This window comes from Dermacentor variabilis, chromosome 3 (genome assembly GCF_050947875.1).
Source record: "Dermacentor variabilis isolate Ectoservices chromosome 3, ASM5094787v1, whole genome shotgun sequence".
Lineage (NCBI taxonomy): Eukaryota > Metazoa > Arthropoda > Arachnida > Ixodida > Ixodidae > Dermacentor > Dermacentor variabilis.
In genome coordinates, this window is record NC_134570.1 from 85,985,826 (window position 1) to 85,996,658 (window position 10,833).

Here is a 10,833-nt window from a genome sequence, read left to right on the forward strand (position 1 = left end):
TAACATTCTTCTTTCCATAGCCCGTTGCGTCGTCCTCAATTTAAGTAGAATCCTTTTCGTAAGCCTCCAGGTTTCTGCCCCGTACGTGAGTACTGGTAAAACACAGCTGTTATAAACTTTTCTCTTGAGGGATAATGGCAACCTGCTGTTCATGATCTGAGAATGCGTGCCAAACGCACCCCAGCCCATTCTTATTCTTCTGATTATTTCAGTCTCATGTTCCGGATCCGCAGTCACTACCTGTCCTAAATAGATGTAGTCCCTTACCACTTCCTGTGCCTCGCTACTTATTGTAAACTGCTGTTCTCTTCCGAGACTGTTAAACATTACTTTAGTTTTCTGCAGATTAGTTTTCAGACCCACCCTTCTGCTTTGCCTCTCCAGGTCAGTGAGCATACATTGCAATTGGTCTCCTGAGTTACTAAACAAGGGAATCTCATCAGCGAATCGCAAGTTGCTATGGTATTCTCCATCAACTTTTATCCCCAATTCTTCCCACTCCAGGTCTCGGAATACCTCCGGTAAACATGCTGTGAATAGCATTGGAGAGATCGTATCTCCCTGTCTGACGCCTTTCTTTATTGGGATTTTGTTGCTTTCTTTGTGGAGGACTACGGTGGCTGTGGAGCCGCTATGGATATCTTCCAGTATTTTTACATATGGCTCATCTACACCCTGATTCCGTAATGCCTCCATGACTGCTGAGGTTTCGACTGAATCAAACGCTTTCTCGTAATCAATGAAAGCTATATATAAGGGTTGGTTATATTCTGCACATTTCTCTATCACTTGATTGATAGTGTGAATATGGTCTATTGTTGAGTAGCCTTTACAGAATCCTGCCTGGTCCTTTGGTTTACAGAAGTCTAAGGCGTTCCTGATCCTATTTGCGATTACCTTAGTAAATACTTTGTAGGCAACGGACAGTAAGCTGATTGGTCTATAATTTTTCAAGTCTTTGGCGTCCCCTTTCTTATGGATTAGGATTATGTTAGCGTTCTTCCAAGACTCCGGTACGCTCGACGTTATGAGGCATTGCGTATACAGGGTGGCCAGTTTCTCTAGAACAATCTGACCACCATCCTTCAACAGATCTGCTGTTACCTGATCCTCCGCAGCTGCCTTCTCCCTTTGCATAGCTCCTAAGGCTTTCTTTACTTCTTCTGGCGTTACCTGTGGGATTTCGAATTCCTCTTGGCTATTCTCTCTTCCACCATCGTCGTTGGTGCCACTGGTACTGTATAAATCTCTATAGAACTCCTCAGCCACTTGAACTATCTCATCCATATTAGTAACGATATTGCCGGCTTTGTCTCTTAACGCACACATCTGATTCTTGCCTATTCCTAGTTTCTTCTTCACTGCTTTTAGGCTTCCGCCGTTCCTGAGAGCATGTTCAATTCTATCCATATTATACTTCCTTATGTCAGCTGTCTTACGCTTGTTGATTAACTTCGAAAGTTTTGCCAGTTTTATTCTAGCTGTAGGGTTAGAGGCTTTCATACATTGGCGTTTCTTGATGAGATCTGTGAATTTTTTCGAATCCCATAGTAGTGCTGTATAAACATGTGGGCTTTTCCCGAATAGTGTGCAATCCAAAAATTTAAGTTTTCAGACGCTTCGCTTACTCTTATCACGCAAGGATTGATGCGATAGAGGGCCGTGCGCAGCGACTCCAACCCATTCTATCCTGCAACTCACATTTACTACGATTAGCATTATTTGGAAACTTCGTACGCTTTCAGGGAACTATCTGCCTTTCTATCTAACCGTTTCCATACCAGCTTGCGCCTCAGGATAATCCGTGGCGTAATAGGTACAGCAGCAGGCTGCTGTGCTGAAGGACCAGGGTTCGAAGCAAACCATCGACCAACTTGCATCCCTGAGCATGTGAAAGGAAGCGAATATTTTTTCATTATTATCATTTATTAACGCTTAAGGTGCCTTTGCGCAGTGTAAGATGAGGGAGGAGCCATAACTCCAGTGAAACATGATGGCCACTGTTTCACGGAAACAAAAACAAAAGAACAATGTACGAACTGAAAAATGAAAAACATGGTTCGACATCGTATACAAGTATTTCAAAGTTACACCTATGTTTACAAAACCCAAAATTACACAAAGAGTGTAATGCGACGAGCTACGTGAATACTGCTATCTGCTAGAGTATATTTTGAACAATATGCGAGAAAACGATTTAACATCTTGAACACCCCAAAATTTTTCTGTTGCGCAACTAAAAAGACCTAGTCTACAACTAGTTGACATAAAAAGAAGGACAATGCTAAGATGGTTATTTACGCTTTGAAATAGCTTTTTACGCTTTGAGTGCTTGAATTTAGCGGCTCACTATCCTTTACGACAGCCTCTGGCAGCGTGTTTCCTTAAGGCTGAACCGCATGGCGCGATTTCAGGCGCGATTGACGCGCGGATGGTGGGACGCGCGCGTCATTTTGACGCGTGCCTAGCATGATCCGTCACGAAATCGCGCCACCGCGTGCTGCTGCTCGGAGTAGTAAAAAACGCGCCGCGCGGCGCGTCCACCAATCAGAGTTCAGGTAAGTCACGTGGCGTTTGGTCACGTGGCATTTTGGTTCTTTTTTTGCCACCAGATGGCCCTGCTCTCTGCGCATCTCGACGGAACCTCCTTGGCGGATTTTTTTTTTTTCAAGGCAGAACTGGCGCGCGCGTCAAGGAAAACGTGTGCTACCGTGATTTCGTCCGCGCATCGTGTTGGTTCGCGCATCGTGTTCACCCAAAATGAACAAAGCAACCTTCAACGAGGCCCTATTAACTAAAGTGGAGAAGCGTCGAGTCTCATCGCTAGTACTGGCAAGACAATTTGCTAATAATATTACCAGTGTATTGGGCTCGCTCTCTTCTCAACCAGGCAGGCCGCACCCACATGTACCTCCTGACCCGCATTTTTTCTTGCTTCAGTATCAGCATCCCCCTTAATAGTAGCAATCACCTCTTCAGCTCGGTAGTAAGCGGCCGACCCTCCTTTTTATATGTGAAGTTGTAAACAAGCAGCGGCTTCTCAGCATGCGGAAGGTACATAGTCGCAGTTTCGCACACAATATTGCTGCTTGAAATTAAGCTTGATAAATACACTTCGGAAAGAAATGTCGCTGTCTAATTACACTCAGATTATTTTTATTGTAGTGTTCTGTAAGTTTAAGGGCATATTGTATATGCGGTAACAGACACAATACATGTCGTTGAGAGTTATGTTGTCTGGCAATCCGGAAAACACGGAGCGAAAGCGCCGCTCCTTTTTTCGTACGGGTGCTCGCGCGTCGGCGGCAACGCGGGCGTTTGCCGCCAGTCGCGTTTTTCGCGAGCGAAAAACGCGCCATGCGGTTCCAGCTTTAAACAATACCGCTGTTTGAAAAGCGTTGCCTGAAGCCAATGGTCGTACCATGGGAGCGTTGAACAGTAAGGCAGCTAAAAAGATAGCGAAATTTTCAGTTGGGCGTAAATAAACTAGTGTTTCTGAAGTGCTGGAAGTTTTAGTACAGTCTGTAGAAGTCTTTGAACAAGAGAAAGTTGTGGAATGTTGCAATGAATAGGCGAACTAAAACAATTTTCTCGGAGTGTGTTACAGATAGTGGCAACTGTTACAGATAGTGGCACTTCGTCAACCCAGGCGAATTCTCTCTTTCTGTGGCTGCCTATTCTGCAGTTTACTGCGACATGTAGTGAAAGCGGATAAAACTAATGCTAGAAATGGAACATCCTTCCATGGAGCAAAAAGGTTGTGTGAAAGAGACGAAATTCTTCCGTGGCGAATACAAGACTCTCCGCGTCATAAAATTTACGCCCACCGCTGATCTAGCCTGGCAAGATATATTAATCGGGAGAAGTTTCGGCAGGAGGACACGGCCGAATCAGCGCGCATCTCAGTCTGCTTGAAATGGCGGGTGACTTAGGAGCTCCTACTAAACGCTACCAAGCGCCAATTGTCAACGTGCGCACAATGTGCCAGCAAATACGCCCACTTGTGCTCTGGTTACCGGCGTCACAAATAGGCTCCTCACCGAACAATGGCAGCCTGCTTCACTTTGAAGTTCTCCTGCATATATTCTTTATATAATACTCCGTTATTTCTACCAATTGTCAGAGTGTTTCATGTAACTTGAATCGAACAATCAAAATAAAATGTAAAACCTTTACAAGTCAGGCCAGCTTTCACAGTCGTTCTGAGCACCTACAAATATTAAATCAGAAAACTTTCATTTTAAGGCAAAGACAAAGGTATTATATAGATTCTACTATGAATTACCCAATCATGTGGTTGTTACATCGTTATAATTTACGTGATTCGCTTTTCTCAACTCCTAAAACAGCCTCAAATATAAAAATGTTACGTCATTGCACGTTTGCGCATTTCATTAGTATTTCTAAAAGACAAAGCCCCTACTCATCGAACGCCGACACGTGGGATTCCATTCATGCTCAGTACGAGCAAAATATATACCGTTCAAGACCATGGCCCGACAAACTCGCTTATAAATTGACTCACTCGGACTGAAACCATCCGGTGGTCTACGCGCAATTCAAACAGCACTTTGTAGAACGACGCGTGCACAACTGGCTGTCACTATGGCCTAAGACTTAGCACGCTCCACTGCGCCTCCCTTACCTCGGACGTACTCACAGGAGACGCGCACTCCAGGTTACGCGTCCCTTCTAGTGAGTGGCATTAGTGCCGTTTTTTCAGCTTCGATATCAAAAACAGCCATTTTGGCGAGTCTTTTGGCACGGTCCAGCATGCATCTTAAACGTCAACTTTCTCACGCAAGCTCCTCTTTATCTATATTATCCTAAATTAGGCACTCTATATATATATATATATATATATATATATATATATATATATATATATATATATATATATATATATATATATATATATATATATATATATATGCTGCTCAAATTTTTTGGGTTTGTAGCCGCCCGGAAAACAAACTTGAAGTGCTGCAGTGAGATCAACCATCTGCTGTTTTTAAATAAAATGTATTTGGAATATGAATATGAATAATTCCTACTTCGTGATCTACTTAACCTATGCCTGCGTGGTAACAATCATCCCTATAGGGTGTCGCCCAGTCATCACATCTTTTCTATTTTTACGAAATTTCAAGAAGATGTCCTGAGAATGTGTTGCATCGATCCTTTTCTCAAGTAAATGTAGATAAACCACGTAATCTTCATAAAGCCCCTAGGGCAGTTCCTTCAACGCAGGCTCATTCCAAACATGTTCTCTATGTAAACATTGGACATCTAACTTCCTCGGTTTCAATATACTCCGAGGGCCGAAGCCCTGCAAACATTCAAAAGTATTTTCCGCTATGAAAAACAGTATTGAAATTTTTGGTCGTTTGGTATTTTTGATGCTCGCATCATTTTCCGAGGCAAGCATCCATACCTTAATGTTGCTTTTCTCACACATACAATGGCTCGTTGAAACAAAAATCTCCTTTGCCGCTGTTAACGCGATTTTTTATAACTGTCATGTTATTATCCTTGAATTACAGTTTTAAGAGTCAGGGTTATCAACAGCGATAAGGTGCCTCAGAAAGGCAGGCCAACGTTTGGATAGTAGGACCTAGCTTCGTCAAAGGCGGCCTCGTCATCCTCGACATACTAGCTTTAAAGGGCTAGTAGAGTGACGTCACCTGCGGTTGTTGTCGATGGCGGCTGGTTGTAAAGGGAGAGACTTAAAAGAGAATGGGCGCTGTCACGTGACTGTCTGTAAGCGTGGTTCCTAGGCGAGGGGACAGGAGTGGGAGAGTGGGAAGGCGGGGAGTAAAGAAAGAGAAGGAGAAAGAAAAACCTAGCCTCTCGTTTCCCCAACACCATCTCATGCCCTTCTTTTTCTTTTCTTTTTCTTTTTCGCCCTCCGTGTATTTTTCCCTTATTTTTCTCCTTTTCTTTCTTTTCTCTCCGTTTGTCGCTCTCCCGCTCTTATCCTCTCATCTTAGGGACCATACTTACAGACGTTAGGCGACAGCGCTCATTCTCTTTGAAATCTCTCCCTTTACAACCAGTCGCCACCGACAACAAATGCACGTGACGTCACTCCACAAACCCTTTAAAACTAACATGCCGAGAATGACGAGGCCACCTTTGACGAAGATACGTCCTCCGATCGAAACGTCGGCGAGCCTTTCTGAGGCACCTTATTTCTATTTATAACCTGTATACCGCAGCGTGAAATTCCATCTGGCAGCGCCTTTCTTGATTTCGGATTTGAAAACTGAGATTGTTCTGACTTCACTGCTTCAACGAGCACAGTGTGGTCTATAGGCACTAGGCATCACTTAATCTATAAAACTGAATGTTACTTACCTTCGTGCTTTTTCAGTCTTGCGACCCTAATCTAAATGGCGTCGATTGCGGAGACAACTGCAAGTGTGCGCTGACGTTTGGATCATCGGGCACCAGCAATTCCTACAGGTGCTCGAATTGAAAGCAATTCGGGTCCACAATACTCCTTTCGCTGAGAACCTACAACAACGGAATAAAGTGTGCTTTCCTACGGATACATTTATGGAGGGAATGTGATTTATTTTAAAAGAACCGGTTCTCAAATATTTTTCGTACAGGTACTACGAAACATTTACACGTATGAACAATATTTGCAGAATCAGTCTCAATTATGTGAAATTTCTCTTCAGTTCTCTGAACTACAATCATTGCAGCGTTGCGCCTTGGTTGAAAATAAATATTTATTTTCACTCAGTACATGTACGCAACAGGGTACGTATAACGTGGAGAAAGACGGGCCTGAGTAAGAGACTGCAGTATTCCTTCTTCAGGCAAATTTTAGACAATAACAATGCTATTGAACAGCCAGATGACAGCGCATCAAAATTGTTATAGTAACAATGCCAGCCTTTTACTTATAGAAACAAAGAATTATATTCCTACGAGTACTTAAATACAAAGAATATTTAATTGAAGCAAATCACGGTGTGCTGTAACTCAAGGCTATTCGAAATTTTTCTCTTCGTTTAAGACGTCCACGATTGGTCAAGCTTTTTCGGGCCACGCCATTTCGCTTGTTTGTCACGGGACATCACGAAAATCGCCAGAACTGCTGATCTGATATGACGTGTACACACTCATTAAGCGTTATTAGGCATAACAAAAGAAAATAATTATTTCCACTTTCACGCCTTTTTTACCACCAGCCCTCTGCTTTTGATTAAAATTTTCGTTCTGCGTCCACTTCTCAATCCTGTCACGAGACGTCACAAGACCACGAAAGCTCACCACGTCAAGGTGACGTGAACACGTTACAGATTCATTAATATGCTGAACAAAAGTGAACTTAATTTTTCAGAATAGCGGAGGACTTCCCCTTTCTCAAATTAGCATAAAATGGCATCCCGCCGAACGCTCTGGTACTGGCTACTCGGAGGTGCTGGGAGAAACTGATTTATTTCCACATAGTACATATTTTTGCGTGGCTATTTAACATTGTCCAGCCGTTTCAGCACGTACTACACGACATTGCTCAGCCAACTTAGCTGAGGGTCCGTTTCGAGGGGCATTTTTACCGTTCGGTTGCACGCCGCCGTGATTTTATACCAGACACCAAAAGTTACGCAAGGAAAAGAGCACGAATCACTGACGCCTACACATCCCTCCTCATCGGATTATTTACTTTCACTGCGATAACCAGACCTCACCGAAATCCTCTCGACTGCTGCGTGCTCCTCACCTCTGGTCAGCCAACTAGATAAGAAATACCTGTCGTGATAGGCAGTGCTATTCGCTTCGAAAGCAAAGTCGTCTCCCTTAAACGAAGTGAGCGTTTCAGTGGCTCGTTTAAACACCGCTACGGCTCATCGCCCGGCGCTTGCGTCAGTGAATACGTAAGTTTGACGTCAGGAGGCTGCCATAAAAAAAGCTTGGAATAGCTTTAAGGTATAGGGACCATGGTATATGACTCAAGTATCTACCAAGTAGGTATACTATTTATGCAGGATTTCATAAATTATACATGTAATATGTATTAGATTATTACGCCATTATCACTTGAGTTACAACTAAATTCATGAAGGTGGCGTTTCCTTGATGGAACAATAAATGAAAATTTATTATTATAATGCATTGTATCGTTATTTGAATTACACAATTTAATGAAACAGAACTTAATTTTCTGCCTAGGAGGCTAACTTTTCACGTTAGGAATTTAAAAAAAAAAATATTTCATAAAAAAGGACCTGTAGCATATCAATTAGGACTTTCTTGCATAGAAATAATAGAGAGAGAGAGAAAGGCAAAGGAAAGACAGGGAGGTTAACCCGAGATTATCTTCGGTTGGCTACCCTGATGGAAATAAGCTTTACAAGTTTGCCTATTGTGTGGCTTTCATAAGCAAATACGTAACCATTCAATTTCCCTATATGAGTAATACATGGTTTGTTGAGCGGATAGTACAAATCAGTAACATCTATTTATAGCACAAGTGATTAGATTCTTCTCGTGTCAAAATGGCAGAAGATGAAAGCAATAGGTTTTGCTTAAGGGCTCCTGGAAGGCATAGACGAGGTTAGATGGCTATGAATCTGCGCGTAATATACGGTTATTATTGTGTAGTCAAAGCATAGATTAGCCTATCTTTAAGTAAGACGTTTACTTTAGACTTGTTTTTTTGATGTGCACGTTATACTGTAAGCGGCATCGATCTCGACGTCAAGGAACTAGCAAAGCTTGCATAAACAATTAGCATGCATAATAATGAAGAGATGTCGTTCGACAGTGGAAGTGGCGATGCAGTGACAATGAAGAAGCTAAAACGCTATCGAAACAAAAATTGCTTATAAATGAAATTTTTGTGTGCGAAAACTTGCGCCGAAACATGTGTAACGTTGTAGTGGCATGATAGCTACGCGCACCGTCGGTGATGAAGGCATCACAAATTCCTCTTGGCTGCCGGCGGTTTATGACGTAGTTAGTTTTCGATAAAACGTGTAATGAATGGTGAATGTTTAAAAGTGAACCAAAAATTTAATCAGATTAGAAGATATCATCGTCCGCTCGAAAACACACTATACCTAACGATTTGGGCCCACAACTCAAGATATAAAACATGAACGATAAGGCAGCGACGACGAAAACAAACAAAAAAAAACACCTCCCGGCACATAACCTTTTCTTTATAGCCAATTCGAAGCCTAAAACATGAAAGTTGTTATAGTTATCGAATTTTTATGTTCATATAGACGCCCTCTGTAGGCCCACTGATGGCACGACAGATAAAAGAGAATAACAGTGTCTAAAATATTGTTGAGACTAGCTGCTTCATATATGACTCACAGATGTGTATTCTTTAGAGAGAAACATTGAATCCTATATAGTCCGTTTCAGCTATAGGTGACGCCGAGCCCTAGAATATGCACGTGTGTCCACCCCCCCCCCCCCCAATTCAGTACTATTTTCTCCCCTATTGAGAAAGCCAAATAATCTTTTTTTTTTATTTTGAGCAGAAATCAACGACTTGCAATAACAAGTAAACGACATTTAGATTATTGCGTTAAACGTAGAATCCTCCGTAGCCTATTCAAAAATATTCAAGTAATTCTGTGAATTTAGCTGCTGTGGTTTTAATGTTTCAAGGCTACAGAGGAACATCCCGAGGTTGCACACAGCAACTCCAATATAGTGCCCTCCAACATGCTATGTTCCCGTGATCGTTAATGCATGCCAACTGAACACATCAATAGACTTTGGATAGCGACGATCTGTCAAGGACAACTGTATTGATTCCGATGTTTGCCGAGTTATCTTGCGCGTTGAAGCAATACAGCAAATGAAGTGCAATATAAGAAAAATAACAAATGCTCATTTTTAAAAGCCTGCGAGCTACTGACATTTTACAACAACGTACCCGCAGACGCTGCCATACTTCGTCCTGTGACAGTACCCACTGGGTGCCTTCTGATCGGCGGTTGCTGGCTTGGTTACAATGATCATGGCAGCCGCAGGCTGTAACGGTTGGGCTCTGGCATGAAATAGATGGTGCCTGGCCCGTGTCGTCGTGCAACTTATCCAAGCTGAGGACGTCGTTGAAGGGAGAGACTTGTTCTCACTGAGAACGAGGAATATGGGATTTATTGACAGAATCTACATGAGAACGTTGCAGTTCATCAGTCTAGCACCACTGAAAGAGAATAAAGGGAAAATGAGACATCCACCCGTTTTGTAGCAATTGCTACAAAGGAAACCCATACGGGTTCCTCGAAAGAAAAGCCTCATTTTCCCTTTATTCATTGCTTCTCTCCACCTTGCGGGTTTCCGCAGAACTACTACGTCAAACTCTTGCCTTTGCTTCGTGTTGTCGACAAATTCGACTTCGCCCTACCATCTGCTAGCCGCCTGGTTAGCTCAGATGGTAGAGCGGCTGCCCCGGAAAGGCGGTGGTCCCGGGTTCGAGTCCCGGACCAGGACGAATTTTTCTTCAACTATGAGGCTTTTCTTTCGAGGAACCCGTATGGGTTTCCTTTGTAGCAATTGCTACAAAACGGGTGGATGTCTCATTTTCCCTTTATTCATTGCTTCTCTCCACCTTGCGGGTTTCCGCAGAACTACTACGTCGAACTGAAAGAGAATGTACACTCAGCCGCCGCGCAACAGCTGCTTATAAACACTCTGTCCTCCTCAGATCCCTAGGTGGGGGAAAACGGCCGTTCGACCTCCGACCAATTCGGAGCGTCCAAAGTCATCGTAGCCGCCGCCTTTGAGGGGGAGCGTTTACGCCCTCACTTCCGCACAGGTTGCACTGACCACACCAAGGTGAGAGTGTTTTTCGCAGAC

General features: G+C 43.1%; 1 long non-coding RNA gene across 1 annotated transcript in view; it reads left to right on the forward strand.

Moving 5' to 3' along the window:
* Positions 1-6,555, forward strand: part of LOC142575993 (uncharacterized) — a 91,701-nt gene extending 85,146 nt beyond the window's left edge. The window contains exon 3 of the long non-coding RNA XR_012826751.1: positions 6,374-6,555. This is a non-coding gene — a long non-coding RNA (uncharacterized LOC142575993). The remainder of the gene's footprint in view (positions 1-6,373) is intronic.
* The last annotated feature ends 4,278 nt before the right edge of the window (positions 6,556-10,833 follow it).